Genomic DNA, 20232 nt, shown 5'->3' on the forward strand with positions numbered 1-20232 from the left:
TCCATGGCCAACCAGCCACAGACTCTGGATCTCCTTTTGGATGTCAAACACAGAAGAAAAACAGAGGTAGCTTTAGGTGATCTATTTACTTCTTGTCGAGGCTAGGGGATATTTCTTTTAAAAGAGCAGAACTCTTTGCTGATACAGCCCAAGGTCTCTTGGAATTGTCAAGGCAGACACTTTAAAAAACTATATGGCTCCTAACAGAAAAAACAGAAGTTGTCTGTGGGAACAGGGCAGTCAAAAAGTCTATTCAGCCCTTACTACAGCATTAAGGACAGGTCAAGGATAATGAGCTGTGATTGCAAGAGTCATGTGTAAGAAAGATGTAGCAATGTGTCATTTCAATCACGGGAGAGTGAGTGGGAAGGGTATTTGTCTTGTGCCTTCTCAGGGAGAAATCTGTTTCCTCCTGCAGCATTGTCATCGCCTCACAGCAGTTATTGGTCTGAACTGGCAGGTTCTGCTCTTGATTCTGGACCTATGGAGAAGGGTAAGAACCCACTGCAGCTTTTGATCTGTTGCAATGCCTGGCTGCAAGACAGCAGACTGGGTATTGCAATGCAGTGAAAAAAGCCATCAGCAATTAAGCAGAATATTCATGACAGTGATTGAAGATGACTTTATTTCCTGCTGCCTTTGTTTAAAGAATGTCCTTTCCATATACTCATAATGTACACAACAAATGACTCCATAGCTGTGGGGGAAATACATAATGCTCTCTGTCTCCACTCCAAGGTTGACCACCAAATGATTAAAGCAGTGTTGTTTAAGGTTATTCCCATGAAGGACTTGCTAACTTCTTTGTTATTGATGATTATTTGGGCAATTTTGCCAATGTATGTTATGTCTGCAATTGAAAAACTTTTTAACCTCATATTTTAACTCATGTAAACATATCTATGTATAAGTAATTTAAAATATTAATTATATTTAATGTCTTTCTGACAAAGAAATGACTGTGGAAACAAGCATGGGCAAAGGTAAGTGAACACACATTTGTTTTAGCATGAAATCCATTCTCTTTCATTGGAAAATTTGAACCTTTTGGCTAAAAAAATTCTGAGAAAGGTTAGGGTATTTCTTCTTTTTTTTTTTTTTTTTTTTTTTTTTTTTTTTTTTTTTTTTGCCTGGGAAGGAAGGAAGGAAGCACCAGCAGGTGTGATCTGTCAGTGCAAATGGAAAACCAACAAAGCAAACAAAAACCCAATGAAAACCCTCTTGAATGCAACAGGTTGGAAGACATTGATCTCAATGGAAAAGAAATGCTCACTGGTTGAAATCTCTCCCATGAATGTTTTGACACGTATTTATGGATTAATTTGAATAGAAATTTTTAAGAAATTATCTGACAATCTAGGAATTTAGCTTGTTCAAGCAGCTTTCCAGGACTGCTAGCCTGTTTGAGGTATATGCTCTCTTTTTAAATAAAATTCCAGTTATTTTAAAACAGAGCAGAACTAAAAGCACTACAGACAGCAGATCTGATTTCAAATTTAATGGCCTGATTCACCCCTGCTCTCCTTCAATTTTGGAGCAGTGTGAATCCAGTGCTTTTTATCTTCTCACCCCAGACACAATCTGGACTAGCACAGCAAGAAACAAGTTTCTGGGAGCTTAAGCTTGTTCCGCTTTATTTGGTTTTTTTTCTGTTTTTTTTTTTTTTTTTTTTTTTTTGAGAGCAGCTGTTTTTGAGATTTGTGATCTTTTCTAAAAGCATGACCATAGTGATCATAAGGGCTTGGTGAATTTATTAACTCTACTTGACTAAATCCTCCTTTGACTCCATTTTGAAAGAATTAGTTCCGGAACACAGATTTAGATCTCCTCTACCGTGTATTTGCCAGATGCAGGATGAACTTTATAAGCACTTTTATTGCTTTGGACCCAAACAAGACATATCACAATATGTAGTGTAAACCACTAAACTCAGAAGTTAATGATCATTAAGATTTCTTATTCCAGGTCCTGAACTCCAAGAATAGATTATCCAATGGTACCCACCTTCCCTTGCAGTCCAGGAATGAATGTGTTACCCTGGCTTGACAGGTAAGTGGCATTTTGAAGGATCCATAAGTGGTTATGGGTTATCCCTGAACAGTGTTTTCCTGACTAAAAGACCTTTGTTGAAGGAGGTTGTATTTTAATCATAGCATCACGTATTTCTGAAAAGAGATGAAGCTTATTAGATCTCCAATGCAAAGGCATCTAAAGGCTCAGGAAAAAAACAACCTGAACTTCTAAGTTGTGGAAATTATATTTTCATCACATCTACGTAGCTATTAGCAATGATTTCTTTTGTTTAAATATGATGAAAACTCTCGTCTCCTTCTCTCTTTCCTTTTATGAGGATTTTTTTTTTCCCACAGAAATCAAGTTAATCCTTGATAATCCAAGAGAAAAAAAGTAGAGGCAGTAGTTCAAGCTCTTCTCTCTCTCTCTCTCTCTGTGTGTGTGTGTGTGTGTGTGTGTGTGTGTGTGTTCAGCAAAATGTGATACAACTCCACCATTAAAACTCTTGGATTTCTATCCAAATTCTAATAAACACTATATGATGTATAAACTCATAAACGTTCACAGCACGTGAATGGGCTGCCTCTAGAAATTACATGGCTTGAGCACAGCATGATTAGATGTAAAGGAAAGGAAAGAATTTGTTATGACATTTCAAAGCTTCTTATAGCACAGTACCCTCACCTACACTTGCCAGCCTCTTACCACAGGGCTGTGGATTGTTATTTAAAAGGCTTATAAAGGTTTTTCTTTCCTCAAAATAATAATGAAATTGAACATTGTAATTTAAAAATATTTTTTAAACGGGGTTCTTATCTTCTCCCATTCAGTAGCAGTGCCTGACTTAGGGAAGTGAAGAGGATATTCATGATTAGCTAATGTCAGATGGCATCCTAAATGACACCATGTAGTGATTAAGACACTTGGATTTTTCTTAACTTATATTTTAGTGCTATATAGAGGTGTTAAAATGACAGCTCTGGAGGCTGAATCTCCTCTTTGCTCAGCAGTGGACAGAAGACTGGATAATCCTGTCTTTGCTTCATTCAGGTTGGTTTTCATCTGTCTTCTACAGCTGCTGTTTGTTTTCCAATCAACCAAGGCTTGCAGTAAGGATTTCTCAAAGACAATTTGAAAATTAGATTAAAAGTGGAAGATCACTGGTATCTTTTTACCTAGGAATCCATTGTAGCTTTTCTTTCTTGAATTCATGGGTGAGTGATCTAGAGGCAGAGACTCATTTTCTAATAATCTTTGACTTCTTTACCTGCTTTCTAGCTAAAAATGTACCTTATAACACGGAAAGCCTTGCAGACTGGTTTTGGTGTGAAAGTGTATTTGAGAAGAGACTGGAAACTGTTTCCACAAGTGAAAAAGCTGATTTACACTTAAACAGACAGTTTATTCAGAAAGGAAGTTTACCTAGGGTAAATGCTGGGTGGGAATGTTCTTTGAAAGGATGTTAATTGTACCTTGGTTCAAAGAACTCCTTGAAATTCCTGTAATGCAATTATGCTAAGTTAGAGGAAGTTAAAGGATTGTGTATTGGCAAAAATGCAGTTAAAATCCCAGCTGAAGTCATGTGTCAGAAGTGCTATTGATGATAACATTGACACCTGCCTCAGATAACTTCAAAGCCTGTGCTCTCTGTATGAACCTAAGTTCACTGAGCTCAGCTAGCAAAAGGACAAACTCAGACAGAGAAACCAGTCCAGACCTCCAAGAAGTGCAAATGGAGCTGTGCACTTAACAACAGCACATCAAACCCCAGCTCAGCACCTTTTAACACTGAGGATACAATGGTGTGCTCTACCAAATGAAACCCAACATCTGTGGACCTGCAGCTGTTCATCACACACAGAAAGGGATCTCTGTGACTATCTGCTTTCTCCATGCTGGTGGGAAAAATGAGATTGCTCTGTGTGAGTTTCTGAGGAAAGACGGAGTGCAAAAGACAAATTCCACACAGGTTTCTGAAAGCACTGAGGTTCTAAGGTTTCTGATGACTTCTGGGCGTGAGTTCCACCCTTGTAGGGAGCCTTCTTCAGACAGAATGGTGCAGGGTTTTTTTCTGTCCCACAAAGTACTTCAGAAATAATGAAGTCTGAACTGATGAATGCACCCAGAACTTTATCTTTGGCAGTAAAACTCATTGCTCTGTATATGACCCAGGGTTTTGTAAACTGCTGTTTAACAAAAAATGTTTGTGCATTTTGAGTCTGCCTTGATAATTTCTCTCCTTTCAAACATAAATCACTTATTTTATTAATTGCTGCTCTGCCCAGTTCTGTGAAATGACAAGCTAGAGATGAGAATTCCTAAGATCACACACCCTGTTGGGATTTGGATATGTATTTGAAATAAATATCTTAGCAGAAGTTAAAATAATGAAAATATTAGTAAATACATTATTAACCTTTTTAGGTTAATAATCCCTTTTTAGAGGATTTCATAGTAGAAAAAAAAAAAAAAGGTGGGAAAGGGCTAGACTTTTCTGCCCAAAGCACTTCTAATTATTTGGTTCAATGTCCTCCCTGTCACAGAGGGTCTACCTTTGGGTTCTGGTCCTTTGATTTCCCCCTCTTCACACAAACTGAAACTTTCAGCAGTTTGCACCTCAGTCACAACCATATTTTCCTTTTTTGAGGAACTCAGAAGTAGGAAAATTGCAGAGCAGTCTGCTCTTCCCCAGTTTGGAGTTCCCCTGCAGGTGAGAAACATAACAAGATCTAGGAATACAGAGCTCTTCCAGCTTCTTTAGCAGAGATGCATCCAGCCCAGGCCCTCAAATGCTAAGGGACCCAGGTCCTCACTCTCTAGATTCAGTCTTTTTGCTACTCTCCTCAGCACTGAGTTCTGTCCATAGCATAATTTAAAGAGTAAGAGCCATGGACTTCATTTGAGGAAATAATGGAGGATTTCAGAATTTAGAATTTTGCAAGGGAAGATACTCCTTCTTGGTCATACTGTCTTGTGTGTGTACACAGGCCAGAGGTGCTTCTGATCTGTTATTGAAATGAATTCTCAGTGAAAAATCAAGCTTGTGTAGTGAAGAGGAGAAAAAATATCACAAATGCTTCTATAGTGGAGCTGAAAAACATGGAATCATAGAATCCAGATGATAAAAATAGATTAATATTTTATGTAGTGCACTGTGGTTAATCCTTGTGCTCACAGTATACTTTATTTAGAATCACTGCAGAATTCCTCCTCTGTTTTTTCTCCCTGAAATTAGACTGTAATGATATGCTTCAGACTTCACAGGAGCCTAAAGGTATTTGATTTAATTTATATCTATGAGTTTTGTTCTTTGTTCATTTATTTTAATCACTGTTGGTTTTCTCTCCCTTTGACTATCCTAGATTTTTGTTCTGATACATCATTGGTTATTCTGATCTAAACAGCTCTCCACTGAATTCAGGTTCCCAAATTTTCAAAGTACAGGAATCTTATTTGAGAATGAGTATCATTAAAGGGAACTGTGGGATTAAACTATCTCAAAGCAGAATGTGCAGTTATAATGTTCCTATAATGTTTATAGTGGTAAGTCCAATCCCCATGCTAGCACCTGAGGTTTTAATGAGATTTTGAACTTAGTATTTTTAGATACAATTATTATTTTAAAAAAGACATAAATATTTCCAAATATTACAATGCATTAGGATGCTGGGTTGTTTATTTTTTTGTTGTTGTTGTTAAGTATTCAGATGCATTATTTCATAAGGTATTCAAAGTTAAACCAAAATATTTCACTGTTGTATGAAAAAATATTTGGATACTGAATCTTAAAAAATTAAAATGATTGATGCCAATTGCATGAAAAAATAGAATAGCATATTCCACAATTTGAAGCTGACATCCATTTGTATTTACTTACTCAGTTATCACTTTTCAGAATGCAATTACATTAATATTTTTAGATGTTGGATGGTTTGACATTTTGTTCCAACCCTAGACAGCCAACTATGCCTTCAGATGGGTCTCTGCCAGCTAAAAATACAGTCTTAGACAAGAACATACAACTTACACATTAATATTAGTGACACTCAGAAACAGATTGCTGTGCTGAAATAATTAACTCCAAAGGAATCGGTGGCTTGTCCATTACTATGCTAGGTCCTAGATTGAATATATGCAAGGGTAGAAAGCTAGAAAGCTGAACAGCCTGCATATCTGAGGAGTTAATGGCTACTTTAATTGGAGAACTGTGGTCTGGTACAGCCCTGCAGCTCCTAGCAATTTTGGAGCATGGGATACAGGGGAAAAACGAGTGACTGGCTCATGGAAACAGATTCTCACACCACGATGCTTTCCACAGACATTGCCATAAATCAATACCTTTATTTACTGTTTGCAACTGTCCATTTGCTTGGAGCTTACGCTGTCAGAAGGCTGCTCCGGACTGTGACTTGTACAAAATGAGAAAACTTTTCATTTAAAAATTAATTTATAATCAGTGAGACACAGTTTTGTCTTAAACTCTATGCTGGTGTATCTAGCATGGCAATGCAAGTTGATTCACCTCTCCACAAAGAAACACAGTGGAGGCTTCCCTAGCAGATGGATAAAAAACTTCTTACTCTTGCTAGAATACAGTGAATACAGAAATTTCTGGTCACTGCCAGAAAATCTCTGTAATCCAAGTTTTGAATCTCACTCTGCATGAGATGAACCAGTTCTTTGATAACAAATAAAAGCCTTTTCTGCATAGGTGGGATTTATGATTTCCTTTTCAATAAGCAGAGGGATGTTTTATTATTTGCATACCAAACTCTGAACATGAGACAGTGTTCTAGATTGCCTACTGTTTGAGAGTTCAAAGACTGTAGGGAACATTGCTGCCTTGCAGAAAGGAGATTTAGAAAAAGAAAGGTTGAGATTTTAAGTATTTTTCTCTCTGTTTTGCTCCTTATATTACATTTGCCAGTTCCACACACATAAGTAAAAAATTTCAGGAGTATATTTTAGCCACAACAGATAGCTTGCTGTAGGTTTTTCTATCTCCCTCTGTCTGTGCTTAAACCATTACTCCTGAGATAGGTGAACCTGTATTTGTTGTGCCAATATTGGTGAACCAGTATTGCCAATATTTTTGTACTCTGCACACAGAGAGTAATGTCCTGTGAGCAGAAGATGCTTTTGGGAATACTTCAGCCCTGGCAGTCAGAGGTTTCACTGAGGACAGAAAATTGCTTCACTGAGGACAGAAAATTCAACAGTAGCTGAATTGCAGAGTTCCCAGAAGACCATTTTACTCTAAAACTAGGGTGTGAGAACTTTTGCTTTTGAATCACTATGCCATGTAGTTAGAGCAAAAGATGTTATAAAAGCAGCATTTACTTATCTGAATTCCTTGAATTTCTCTTCCACTGTTTATAATGGACTTGTGCTCAGAAAAATGTGAAAAAGCCTTTTACAGAAAGCAGTAGAAAGACATTTTATGTTCCTTTTTACTGATTACTTTTCCTTGATGCTAGGAAACAATTATTTTAAGTGGATTACTTCCAAAGAATAACTTAATTTGATAATAAAACAAGTACTACTTTCCCATTTATTGATGAATCAAGCAAGGTAATTGGATTTATTACTTCTGAATCTATGAGTAATCCTGTTTCCAAATCACATATGTGTTTCCCCTTCTGCTTTTATGTTTGTCAGGAGATGACAATTATTTATTCATTCTCTTTCAGGCAAAATTTATCATTATTTTTATTTTTAATACGGACAAAAACAGTTTTATGCACAGTTTCTGAGCTCAAAATAGAGCTAATTTATACTTAACACAATATACATCCTTGGTGGAGAAAAGTGAGTTTCAGCCATTCTGAGTAGCTAAAAAATACTAGTTAATTAAAACATACCTTGCATTAATATCTACAGTATGCACACTAATTGGGGAATAGATACAGCATTGTTATGATGCTGTTCTGTGCTATTGAATGTCAGAGTCCTGGAAGCTGAGAGGCCCTTGGGACATATATTCCAGGATGTATTACATATATCCAGGCTGTATGTAGGAAATGCCTTTTCTAGGCATATGCAGCTAATCTGGGGAGTGGCCATGCTGAGTGTTATTGACATTTCTCCTTCCTCTGCTTTTCAGCTTTATACTACAAATCCACCATGCTGAGTCTTTAGAAGATTATAGATTATTTTAGACATAGTAAAATAATGGAAGATTTTTCAAATAACTGAATTAGTCAAATATTCCTTTTTTAGTAGTTAATCTAGCAGCATTTAAGAATTCCTTTCACTGGTAGATCTCACATCAATTTGCAAACATTAAGTAAACTTCTTAGAATCTGTACTTAAATTCTTAATTTGTTTCATAGGGATTGTTTACATCTACAATGATCTACCAGTATAGCTATACCCATTGACACCAGCATTTTTCTGAAGTGGAAATGCAGCTTCCATTAGAAAAACTGTTACTCTTTCAGTAGAGAATAAAATCTCTTTTTTGAGGAACTAAGTCTCCATATTCTGGTTTTAAGTGTGATTTCTTTTCATACTCCTCTTCCACTCAGTAATGCTAGCAAAACTTTTAAGAGTAGATCAAATCATGAGCTGGAAGTGCTAAAGAAGCTCATTCAAACTCAGATTATTTTCTTCTGTAAAGGACAAATGACCCTTTTGCTTGAAATACATTACTGTATTGATGGGATTCATTGATCAGAATAGGCCTTTGGTCACTTGATAAAGATGGGAATCTGTTAAATTCCCCAGCTCCATCAACTCTTTTCTCTGCAACAGTGTTGTACTGTTGCCTGATAAAGTGTTGCTTAAAAAGGGACTTCCAGAGCTGAACGAAGCCATCTGTAGAGCTTGAATCGAAGAGCCAGCTTTTGTCATGTGGAACCATAACAAAACTGCATCTGCTGCAAAGCACACTCTGCTGTTAGCTGTCATGGTTTTACTATGCATCGGATAATATTTAGACATTTCTCTTGGTCATGTTCCTTAGTGGTGGTCAGCAGTGAAGGATAATAATTCACTTGGGAGTTTCCAGGGTTTCCGGGCTACCAAGCCCCATTGTGGTTTTCAGTTGAAACATTTCAATCCAGCTTTTCCATTTGTAGATGTCATTTGAAGCCAGTGCTGGACTTTCTTTTTTTTTTTTTTTTTTCGAATGAGAACAGAATGTGGTGTTTGAACTGAAATACATTATTGGGTGGAATAGAAGAAGGGAGAAGGAAAGACGTGTTATTTGCTATGAAAAACATGCTATGGGCTTTGTGGTACCGTGGCAACATTTGCTCCTGCTGAATCTACCAAAAGACCCAAAGCCAGTATCCACATTTCCCTGATTCCTACCACATTTTTCTCTGTGCCTCCTTCTATGAAGTGACAGAAAAAGCCAGATCTTTTGGACTAATGTAACATACTCTTTCCTCCTCAGTTGCTTCTGTCTCCCCTCATTGCTCCCAGAAAGGGAGGGACTATTGCAGACCATTTCAGGGCGTCCTAGGGCTTTCTCACATCACTTCCAACGCATTCCTTGCCTCCGGTCACCCAGGAAGAATCGGCTGTGTTTGATTTCTGTCTCAGGTCACTTGTCTCACAGCTACGTGCCAGGTCAGTGCCAGTGAATTGTCCTGCATGGCAGAGCTTTGGTATACAGGCGGGTGGGTCAAGTTTCACACGCTCAAAAGGAGTTGGTGTAAAGACAAAGAGACACAGCGTGTGTTTCAGTGCCAGTAATGAATAAACTACCACATCAACTACACAGCATGAACATCTTTATCCAGCTGCGTTTATAAATTATTTTCATTAATTATGGTTGTTCCTATCACTTGACACAAACAAGGACTTTTTTTTAAGTGGCTGTTTTATTAATCCATTATTCTTCTGAAGAATAATATCTGCCCTCCCCTCCCTGCCTTTAGCTGGCCAGAGATACATCACTTTCAAAAATAAATCTCAAAATGCAGCCCTGCAAACTACTGCTCTTTGAATCATCACTTATGAAAGAAGTTACCTTTTTCTTCTGTCCACCATGAATTAAAATAAAATTGCTTATAATCTATCTTTTAAAACCCTGCGGTCAAATTCATGCCTGGCATCACAGTGCAGGAAACAGCATAATTGCACAGTGGATGAACTCAGTCTCAAGAGTTTAGTTGTGCTTTGAAAGCTTTTTGATGTATTGTTTTACTTTATTTATATCTTTATTTATATATCTTTTTTTTTTTTTTTTTTTTTTTTTACTTTTTTAATGCTAAGGGTGTTTAGGACCTGTGTTAGTAACCTGAACTTTGTAATACTGACTCTAATTGGAGCAGAACCCCAATAAAGCTAAAGGAATTTTTGCCTTTGTGTCAAAGATTACAGTGCAAAACCAGCAAAAAATAGTTATTTTTCAGATATGCATTTTGAGAGAATGGAAATACTTCTGCATTTTTTGACTACAGAGAAGCTTTTTGAATTCAGACAAATGCATTTCACACAATTCATTTCAGGGCTGATTCATTTTATCTGTGTGTCTCCTGTGCCAAGTGGAAACATTAGGCCTCTTTAAAAAATGATGGGGGATAATAAATGCTCCAGGCATTTGTTTTGCTCAAATGAAGTAATGGCAGGGAAGCATATGGTGAAATATATTTTTAATTACTTTTCAACAATGTTAAATGTTTTCTTCTTATTTTCATATTTAATGTTGTTGATCAAGCTTGCTAAATAGGCAGCTCTTATGGAACACACCACTTTGTGCAATAACACATGACTAATTTTATGGGCAGTACTGTATATCCCTGCATATCAGCCTTGTATTAGCTGTAGAACTTTGTTTATGATTTTTTGTGCCATCCAAGGAAGCTGGGATTGTGAGGGGGGCTGTTTTGTTCCTGTTTCATTTTTTCCCCACTAAGCCCACAACTCTCAATACCTTTGTTCAGAGGTTTTGTTTTCTTATATTTTTGTTAGTGCATGCAGAGCAGGAAATATGATTCTCTTCTGTTAGACTAAACAAAAGGAAATCCACCTGAGACTGAGAGGAGACACCAGTCTCCCTTTTAACAACATCACTTCTAAATCACCCTTCCATCCCCTTCCTTCATCTCCCTCCCTACAGCACAGGTTCCACACTAAAGCAAAGTGAACAAAGGACACCTGTTCGCAGCCCTACTAAAGAGAGAAAAGCTGCTAGTGCCTAAAGGCTAAAGCTGAGCTGAAAGTATTATGGCTACAGGTGGTGTCCAGGCTGTAGATATACCTGTGCAAGGGAAACATGAGCCTATTGCAGAATTCCAGTAAATAACAACTGAGAAGTAAGAGACATCACAGGAGGGTGGCAGGGGGAAACCAAGGCACAACAGTCACCACTTGTCTGCACATGTATGTCACCTTTTTGGGATGTACACAAAGATTCTTTCAATACAACATATAAAGACAAAGTAAGAAAACCTGGCAATTTGCTGTCAACACTTACAGCAGGCGGCCACATTCTCCTCTCACTTGTTACAGAGCTGGCACAAATTTTTTTTCTGAAGATGTCACAGTCATCACTGGTATGAGCGGAGGAATGCTTCTTGTAGCACGCCCTGGAGATCAAGAGTCCCAGGCTATTTCAAACCAGTGACTCCTTTCCTGAGATGAGAACTCCTCACCACCATCCTCTTATTCAGCTTGAGTGGCTTTTCTTCCTGCAGCCATGGCAGTGTGGCAGAAAGGAGTTGGGATGGCTCTCTCACATGTCCAGCACTTCCTTTCTCACTGCTAGTGATTCAGGGGATTAAAGCAGCAGGATATAAAGCAACAGATGGGGATTTCATTCATTCTCTGTGCTTTGAAAACTGACTCTGAGGAATACATCCATTGTTATTATTGTGACCTTCAGTATGCTGCATGCAGATTTCAGTCTGAGGTGGGAGGGGAATGTCTATGGGTCTCAGGCACTGGCCACCACTGTGGAGAGAAACACTGTGCTGATAGCTTATCCACATTATTCAAGCAAAAAACCAGCTTGTATCAAAGGTCATAGCACTGAACATGTGAAAGGTACTCCTTTTTCTCCATGCCTTCCCCTTCTCACTGGGAACCAGGGCAGAGTAGCAGAAGCAGACGATGTGGGAGTAAGGAGAAGTGAAGCCCGATATTTGTCTTGTGATAAGCTGCTGACAACTCAGACCTTCCCCTGGTACTGGGAAAAAAGCCAAAAAACAAACAGAAAAGAGAAGCACGATGTTGCCTGAGGGAGGAGCAAGGCCATGGCAGTCAGTGGCCTGTCTCCCACGCTGCCTGAAGCTGTGGAGGAGGAACCAGCCAGCTCTGGGACTGCTGGTGTGACTTTTGGGGCACACTTCTGTGGCAGAAGAGGGAACCACAGCCTTTCAACCTCGGATCAGTGGGGCAACCTTGTGTGGGTGGTCTCCCAGAGGGAGGAGAGAATTTCCCATAGTTCTTTCCCTTCTTGGGAGGTTGCTTGCCAGAGGACTCCCTGGGCAAACCCAGGGCTTCAGCCGCGGGAAACGGAATGAAAGAAACAGCCTCCAGAAATGGTCTCATTCTTGTTTTAACAGATACCAAAGGGAAAGATTTGTTCCAGAGAAGAATTGGCTTCTGGGACTCATAACTTGGAAGTGCTGTGAAGCTTTCAGAACTGGGATGTGGGGGTCAACATCATCTTTTCCAGAGTCTTCGCTTTTAATCGCCACATGTAAAGAATTGGGTCAGTTATGCATGGCCAGAGACAGCAGTTCCCCTTGCACTGTAGCTTGCATACTGGAGATAACACTTCCTAAAAATCAAGACAGCCTGTAAAAAAATGACAAAAACTGTGAAGTTCAGCTTGCCAGGAAACTGTTATCATGCATGTGTATTTTTTTTAGGAAAAAAAATTAATATCCACATCCCGTTTTGTCAATCTTTTAAAACCCCTGTCAGGGATGTGAATGTTGTTCAAGAGCTATTACATGCCATGATGATAATTTGTTCCTTTTGAAGAGTGTGATGTCTAAGTCGTTTTTGATGATTACATTTCCTTGGTCTGTATTTATTTGAAAGCAACTTTTCAGACCTGAGAATTGTTTCCAAACAGTATGCATAAATGATTAGTAGTGCTTTCAGTCATGCAGTTTGATACCTTTTCCCTTTAGATGTTAGTCTAGATGTGAAGACTCTGCCCTACCTGGTGAATAAAGAACAGATCTTAACAGCTGCAGAAGCTGAAAGATTTGGAATTACTTAATTGTAAAACCAGTCACTTCCCATAGAATCATAAAATCATAGAATGGTTTGAGTTGTAAAGGATCTTACAGATCATCTAGTTCCAGCCTCCCTGCTATAGGCAGGGACACTTTCCACTAGACCAGGTTGCTCAGAGTTCCATCCAACCTGGCCTTGAACCCTTCCAGGAATGGAACATTCACAATTTCTCTGTAAGGTCTCACGGTAATCTTCTCTTTTCCAGGCTGAATAGCCCCAGCACTCAGCCTGTTTTTACAGGACAGGTGTTTTAGTCCTCTGATCATATTCATGGCCCTCCTCTGGACTTGTTTCCACTGGTCCACATCCTTATTTTTTTGGGGACCCCAGAGCTGGACACAGTACTACAGGTGAGGTCTCACTAGAGCAGGGTAGAAGGACAGAATTGTCTCCCTTGACCTGCTGGTCACACTGTGCATTTTCAGGTTCCTTAGATATTCTTGAACCTGATCTTCTACAGCTGAAAGTTCTTAATTGTCTCAGTCCCTGCCTTTGTCTTCTCAACTTGGGCAGTGTAGCTGGAGCACTTGCCAGTGAAGACTGAGCAAAAAAAAATATAGAGTACCTCAGACTTCTGCATATTCCAGGTAACCAGGTCTCCCATTTCCTTCTGGAGACAAGCAGCATTTTCCCTAATCTTTCTTTTATCACTGGCATATCTGTAGAAGCTTTTATTGTTGCCTATGAAATTCCTGGTCAGATTTAATTCGATCATGGCTTTAGCTTTCCTAACATGACCTCTGGTAGCTCATACAATTTCATTGTGTTCCTCTTAGGTTACTTGTTCTGGCTTCCACCTGGTCTAAACTTTCTTTTTGTGTTTGAGTTTGTCCAGGAGCTCCTTGACCATCCACAGAGGCCTTTTAGTGATTTTGCCTGACTTTCTCTTTGTTTGGATCCATTGCTCCTGATTTTGGATGAGGATTCTGGAGTATTGACCAGCTTTCTGGGGCCTCTCTTTCCTCCACGGATTTATTCCCTGGTATCTTACCAAGCAAATTCCTGAAGAGGCCCAAGTCTGCTTTCCTGATGTCCAGGATAGGGAGCTTGCTGTGAGCCCTCCTCACTGCTGTAAGGGTCTCAAATGCCACCAATTCATGGTCACCACAACCAAGGCTGTCCTTGAGATTCACCTTCCCCACCAGTCCTTCTCCTTGTTGGTAAGAACAAGGTCCAGCATAGCACCTCTCCTCTTTGGTTCCTCTGTCACTTGGAGAAGGAAGTTACCATCATTGTTTTCCAAGAGCCTCCTGGATTTACTGACCTGTTGTGTTGACCCTCCAACAGAAGTTCCCCCTTAGGACCATGGTCTGTAAATGTGAGGCTGCTCTTGTCTGTCTGTAGAGCATCTTAGGCACTGAGTCTTCCTGGTTGGCAGCCTGTAGCAGACGCCCAGTATAAAGTCACCTGCCCCTGCCCAGCCTTTGATCCTGACCCACAAGTTTTCTGTTGTCTTCCCATCCATCCCAAGGCAGATGCACTCCAGCTGATCACTGACGTAGAGGGTGGCACCTCTTCGTCATTTTCCCTGCCTGTCCTTCCTAAAGCATCCTTCCCTCCCAACAGTCCAGCCGTAGGAGCCACCCCACTACTCCTCTCTTGATCACAGCCCTGCAGGTGTGAAGAGTGAAATCAGTCAGAGCTCTGGGCTATCAAATCCTCCAAGTATTTTACACAAGTTAAGGATGTGGTTTTGAGTAGCTGAATGCTGTATAAGCCACTGCTGTGCAAGTAAATGCCAATGTTTCAAACACAAGATTTCCTGTTTTGAGCTTCAGTCTATCTCCTACATGTGGCATAGTCCTACTTTGCAGCTACTATGCTACAGGCTCTGAATGGTCTTCTAATTTTTCAAATTCAAAAGAAATACAGTCTGTTTAATTTTTTAATGGTTCTCTAAAGAATCTAGGCAGTTTACACTAGGCTCATCAGAATAAATGTTTATCTCAGTCATCTACCTTTGAAAAGAAGGTTCTTCATCATACCAGTAAAGAAAATATTTTGTGAATACGATTTGTTTTTCTGCTAAGTGACAAGCAGCATTTCAGTTTGGATAGAACAGGTGTATGTATTTTTATTGCTCTCAATTATTGTTTTGTTTTAATACTCCATTATTAGTGTCCTTTACCATTTGACAACAGCAAAGGAACAACTTTTCTTGAGAGTAGACCTTTATATTCCCTTTAGCTACTTCAAACAATAATTAAACACCTAGTGAATTGTCAAAGCCAAAAAATTATTGTGTTTCAATAGAACATATTATATACTGAAGTCTGTATAGCTCCTATATTCTGATGAGTTTTAGACTTGAATCTATTTGGGGGAAAAAAAGTAGGAAACAGTTGCTAAGCAAATTGTGTTTCAAAAGAGATATGATTGAATAGAGGGATGGATTTTTAAGCGTGCAACAAACATAAGATGCATGCGAAATGAATGCCAACTCATTTTATCTTTGTCACCACTAGAAGCAGTCTATCTGATAGCTTTTATAGTATTTGTTGTTTTTTTTGACCAGAGTTTTCATCTCTGCTGATCATGTTCCTGAATCCATCCTTTCTCCTTCCCTATCTGCTTTGACACCTGTTTCCAAATGAAATATGCCTTCTATCCTTTAGTTCTTGAGCAGCTTCTCTTTTCTTTTTTACCTTTTTTATTATTTATGTCTGCAAATTATATTTAAACTCATATGACAGGCTTCATGTAATGTGGACATACATTTTTGGGAACAAAGGGACAGGGTTTCTTCACTTGTTACTGGGATATTACAGTAATGGGCAAATGCCATTTAAGCACATGTTCTCTGAAATGCAGAAAAGGTCTTGAATGGTGTTTCCTCTTCTTGTTGGTGACAGTGTGTCTTGAAATTTACCTGATGCCTCAGTTCTTCTACGTGTCAACTTGTGGCTGCAAAGCCGGATGGAGGAAGCACATCCTGCAATTTTACCACAGAGGACAAAAGAACAAATGTCTCAAATCAGAGAAGAACTGAGAGGCCACCGTTATGCATGGAGATGAGGAATGGCACAGCTGGAGTCATGCATACAGTTTCAGATGGCACTAAAGTGTTTATCCGGGGTTGGTGTGAGGGTGGAGGAAAGCACTGATGTGACATTTTTATTACCCTGGTAAATCCATTCCTAGTCCTTTAGCCTTCTCCTTCCTTTAAAGACCCTGTTCATCTATTTAAAATGAATTGTAAATCCTTTCCTGAATTTGGGCTTGCATCAGAAATGGGCTAGGAGAAGAAATTACTCAGTTCTGGGAGACAAACAAGACAGAGTCTGTCCCCCTTAAAATTAGTTACTCTCTTCTTCTAAAAGCAGTAACAGTGTATGAGTTGTCATCTTGATGTTCTTAGACTGTCAGTTTGGCACTAACTAAGCTACTATTTAAGGCCAATTTGCACAGGGGGTAAGAGACTTATAAAAATAATCAACACTAGCTGCTTCCATCAATCATTTTCCAGTGAATTATTTTCTGTTAAGTTCTTACTGATATTTATAATCAATTTTATCGTGGATATTTTTCAATTTTTTAAAAATATTTTTTGTTCTGTAAAATTTGCTTGCTAAAGACACTGTTTAATTTCAGGTGAGGGCTCTGAGTCATAGATGCTTTTATAATCAGCTAAAAAGGAACAAATGCACACCTCCAGAATTGCAAATTTCAATACCTCTTCTGACAGTACATGCAAGACAGTATCATTTTTGAAAGTATTATAGTATTTCTAGAATCAAATAAAGATCTTACTTGCACATATCTTATTTTCTGTTCCAAATAATCTTCAATCCACAGAGTAATTTTGTCATCCATAAAAAAGGGAAATTAAGAGAAACATTATATGATCCTAGCATCTATTATGCATCTTTTTATATGTTGAAGGCTTGCTGTAGGGTTTGCTTGTTTCCAAGGAATGAAAATTGCTTATTATCCTGGATAATGAAAGAGAATGTCATAATCTATAATTCTTAGTTTAGGATACTTACTGTACCCTTGTCTTATAAAAGGGTTGGTAGAAAAAGAGTTCAGTAAAAGAAGCAGCTCTTAAATATTTTTTTTAAATAAAAGAGGGATTTGTTTGCAAGTGAGATTTATATGTCTTTGGCAGCAAAATACATTGGAAAACCTTTCTTAATTGGCAGATCGTAACCTGGATATGAATGCTATTTACTGCATACAATTCATGACTATTAAAGTTATTTTTTCAATGATCATAGAAGTGTGCTTCTATATATACACCTAAGTATATAATTGTACCCACCTGTCTATGTATGAGTGTGTGGGTGTAATTGTATATGCGCTTACACAGAGCTTTTGCAGTACCTAGACATTTTTTCTAGTCTGCTCCTGTTTTGTTTCCCTGATTAAAGTCTTGCAAGCTAATCTCTATAGCATGAGAAGGTTTGCTTTAACACCCTCTGCCTAAATATGACAGTTCTGTAAACAGCAGCTGTATGTGGTCAGTCACGAGATCTGGAAATCAAAACTATATGGGCCATAGTCACAGCTCATGAGACAAACATGATGTGCTGGAAATTGACTGCCAGACAGCCTGGATTTGATAAGTTGCACTAGACTCTATGTCAGACTTGCTACAGCAGTAGCATTTCACACACACGCACAAATGTTTATACAATCAAAAAAAAAAAAAAAAAGAAAAGAAGAAAGAAAAAAAAGAAAAAAAAAAGGAAAAAGGAAAAAAAAAAAGAAGAAAAAAATAAACCTACTCCGAACTCTATGATTAAAATTATTCAACTAGAAGGACATTCTTAGGAATAAATTTTTCAAATGTTTGTGCCTAAAGGGCTAGAAAACCAGTTTAGACCTAAACCCCCGTGAACATCAGGTATTCAGAGCAGTTAGCTCCTTGCGCATTTGCAGAAGTGAGCTTTAAAGATGTGACTGCAGTCAGCCAGCAACAATTTATGCTTACATGGGAGAAAAAAGCTTGGCACTGGAACAGTGAAACCAAAAACCTGCAAGATGAAGAAAATGTGAGCTTTTCTAATATGGAAAATAATAGTGAAAAACAGAATTAGTATTGGTATCAGCAGTCAGTATAGGAGTTCATAAAAAGTCTCCTCCTGATATCAGTCATGGGTTTTTCATCTAAGCCAAGATAGCTTTCATCCATCTCACTGACATGTCCTGCCAGGCTCAGGCTAACTCAGCCTCTGTTTTGGATATCATTGCAGGGATGTCAGACTTGAGAAAGAAGGCTTCAAAAATGTTGCAGATCATTTCTAAATACACACACGTGCAAATCCCCCGTGGCTGGCAGGTATAGCATGTCCCTGCAAGCACACAGGCGCAGCTGGAAGCCAGCTTCTGACTTCTGTCTCTGCCTAATTAAAATTATGCTAATTCTAACAACAAGATTACAACTTTGTAAAACAAAGCAAATAAATGTGCTTTCCACAATGCTTCTTTATTCATCTATCCTCTCTCTTCACCTTCTGACAGAAAATAATGGGAAAGGCCTGATGGACAGTAAAGGAAAAGTGAAACTGTCCCTGGCAATTCTTCAAACATTTTTGCAGGGCTTTCTATTTGAAAAACACCCAAGCTTTTCTGGGATATTCACATCCAATTTTTTTTCCAAATTCCATCCTGGTGAAAATCCCAAAACCTTCAACCACATTGCAGCTCCTGCTGTATTCAATATCTTTGCATGCAATACTGAGCTTTCAAAACTTTTTGGCCGTTCTTCCCCTACTTATGGAGATGCTAATTAATTACATTTGTGGTGTGCAGGTGATGCCTGAGAGGCTACCTAGAACAGAGGCTAGACAGTGTTAAAGGAGTAAAGTAGGTATTTATTAAAAGGCCTTCAAAGTATACATCTTGGGCAGTACAAGAGCCTGGCCATGGCTCCACCCAAGATGGACCCAAGATGGACTCCTGGTCACAAGTATTCACACTTGTAGAAGTTTTGGTCCATTTACATCTTGGGGTTAATTGTCCAATTACAGCTTTAGGTTATGAAGTCCCATCCTCCTGATTTGCTCTCATCAATTCACTGTTTGTACTTTTGGGCCTGAAGCTTCAACGGTGTCCTTGGTTCTCAGGCTGGAAAAGGATTTTTTTTGTCTAACTAAACTGTGAAGAGAACTTGCTAACACTTTATATGAAATTCAGAGTTACGTACTAAGGCTGTACAGAATTGGAAAAATATGAAAGCTAAAACTTAAGGTGTCACAGGAATGCTGTTGCTTTGTGAAGAGCTAGAAAGAAGTTCCCCTGGTGCTGGAGTTGACAAGAACTTTTGGGTCTCCATCTAATTAGGCTGTACACTGCTAGGAAGCAGGCATCATGCTGTGCTTGCTTGTTTGCATCAAGTCAGACACACTCCAGCACAGCTCAGGTGTTTTGTAAAAGGCAGATATAAACCATTTTTTTCCTGAGATGGTGGTTGGTGAGGGTGGGGAATAAGAGAAAAGTTTTGGTCTCATAATTCACCAGTCTTAGAGAAAAGAGGGAAGATTCATGTTTCAGCATTTAAATTGTCATAAGGTGTAAAGATTAGATACCTTTTATTTATAATCTCTCAATTGTTTCATCTGAGAATTAGACAGGACAAATCTTCTTTTTAGTGTGGCCATAGCTATGAAATTGATCCTCAAGGGGAGGTAATCTTGGCAGAATTTGCAACAAGAGAATGTATATTCCCTTTCTGAAGCCATTTGATGTTGTGAAAACTGGATGCTGTACCTGTGATGATAGAAAAGTCCGGAATTTCAAGATAGTCCCAGCTCAGCCACTTTGTTTTCTAGTATTTCAGCCTGCAGCCTGTGCTCGGAACTGGAGTCCACAAATGGAAAGTAGACTTTAAAACAACTGGAAATTCTGGAATAGAAACTTTAACTTCATCCTTCTCCATATATTTGACTGTTTTGTCGTTCTACCAGCCTAGAGTTGCTGTTAGCACTTTTGCTGGATATGTGCATTCAAGAGCACTCTTGTTGTGTGACCTGAGGAAGGTCAAGAAATATGAACCTTTGTCATTTGTGCACCACA

At 38.7% G+C, this 20232-nt stretch overlaps 1 long non-coding RNA gene across 6 annotated transcripts in view; it reads left to right on the plus strand.

Annotated features, from left to right (window-relative positions):
* Positions 1-364: 364 nt before the first annotated feature.
* The window catches only part of LOC119697868, a 51769-nt gene continuing 31901 nt past the window's right edge, over positions 365-20232 (plus strand). For 3 of the 6 annotated variants that reach the window (XR_005255964.1, XR_005255963.1, XR_005255965.1), the window contains exons 1-2: positions 365-493; positions 1966-2049. This is a non-coding gene — a long non-coding RNA (uncharacterized LOC119697868). Of the gene's footprint in view, positions 494-1965; positions 2050-2963; positions 3064-16067; positions 18521-20232 lie in introns of those variants that run through there. The other 3 variants (XR_005255967.1, XR_005255966.1, XR_005255968.1) reach the window with 3 other exon arrangements.

This window comes from Motacilla alba, chromosome 2 (genome assembly GCF_015832195.1).
Source record: "Motacilla alba alba isolate MOTALB_02 chromosome 2, Motacilla_alba_V1.0_pri, whole genome shotgun sequence".
Taxonomy (NCBI): Eukaryota; Metazoa; Chordata; class Aves; order Passeriformes; family Motacillidae; genus Motacilla; species Motacilla alba.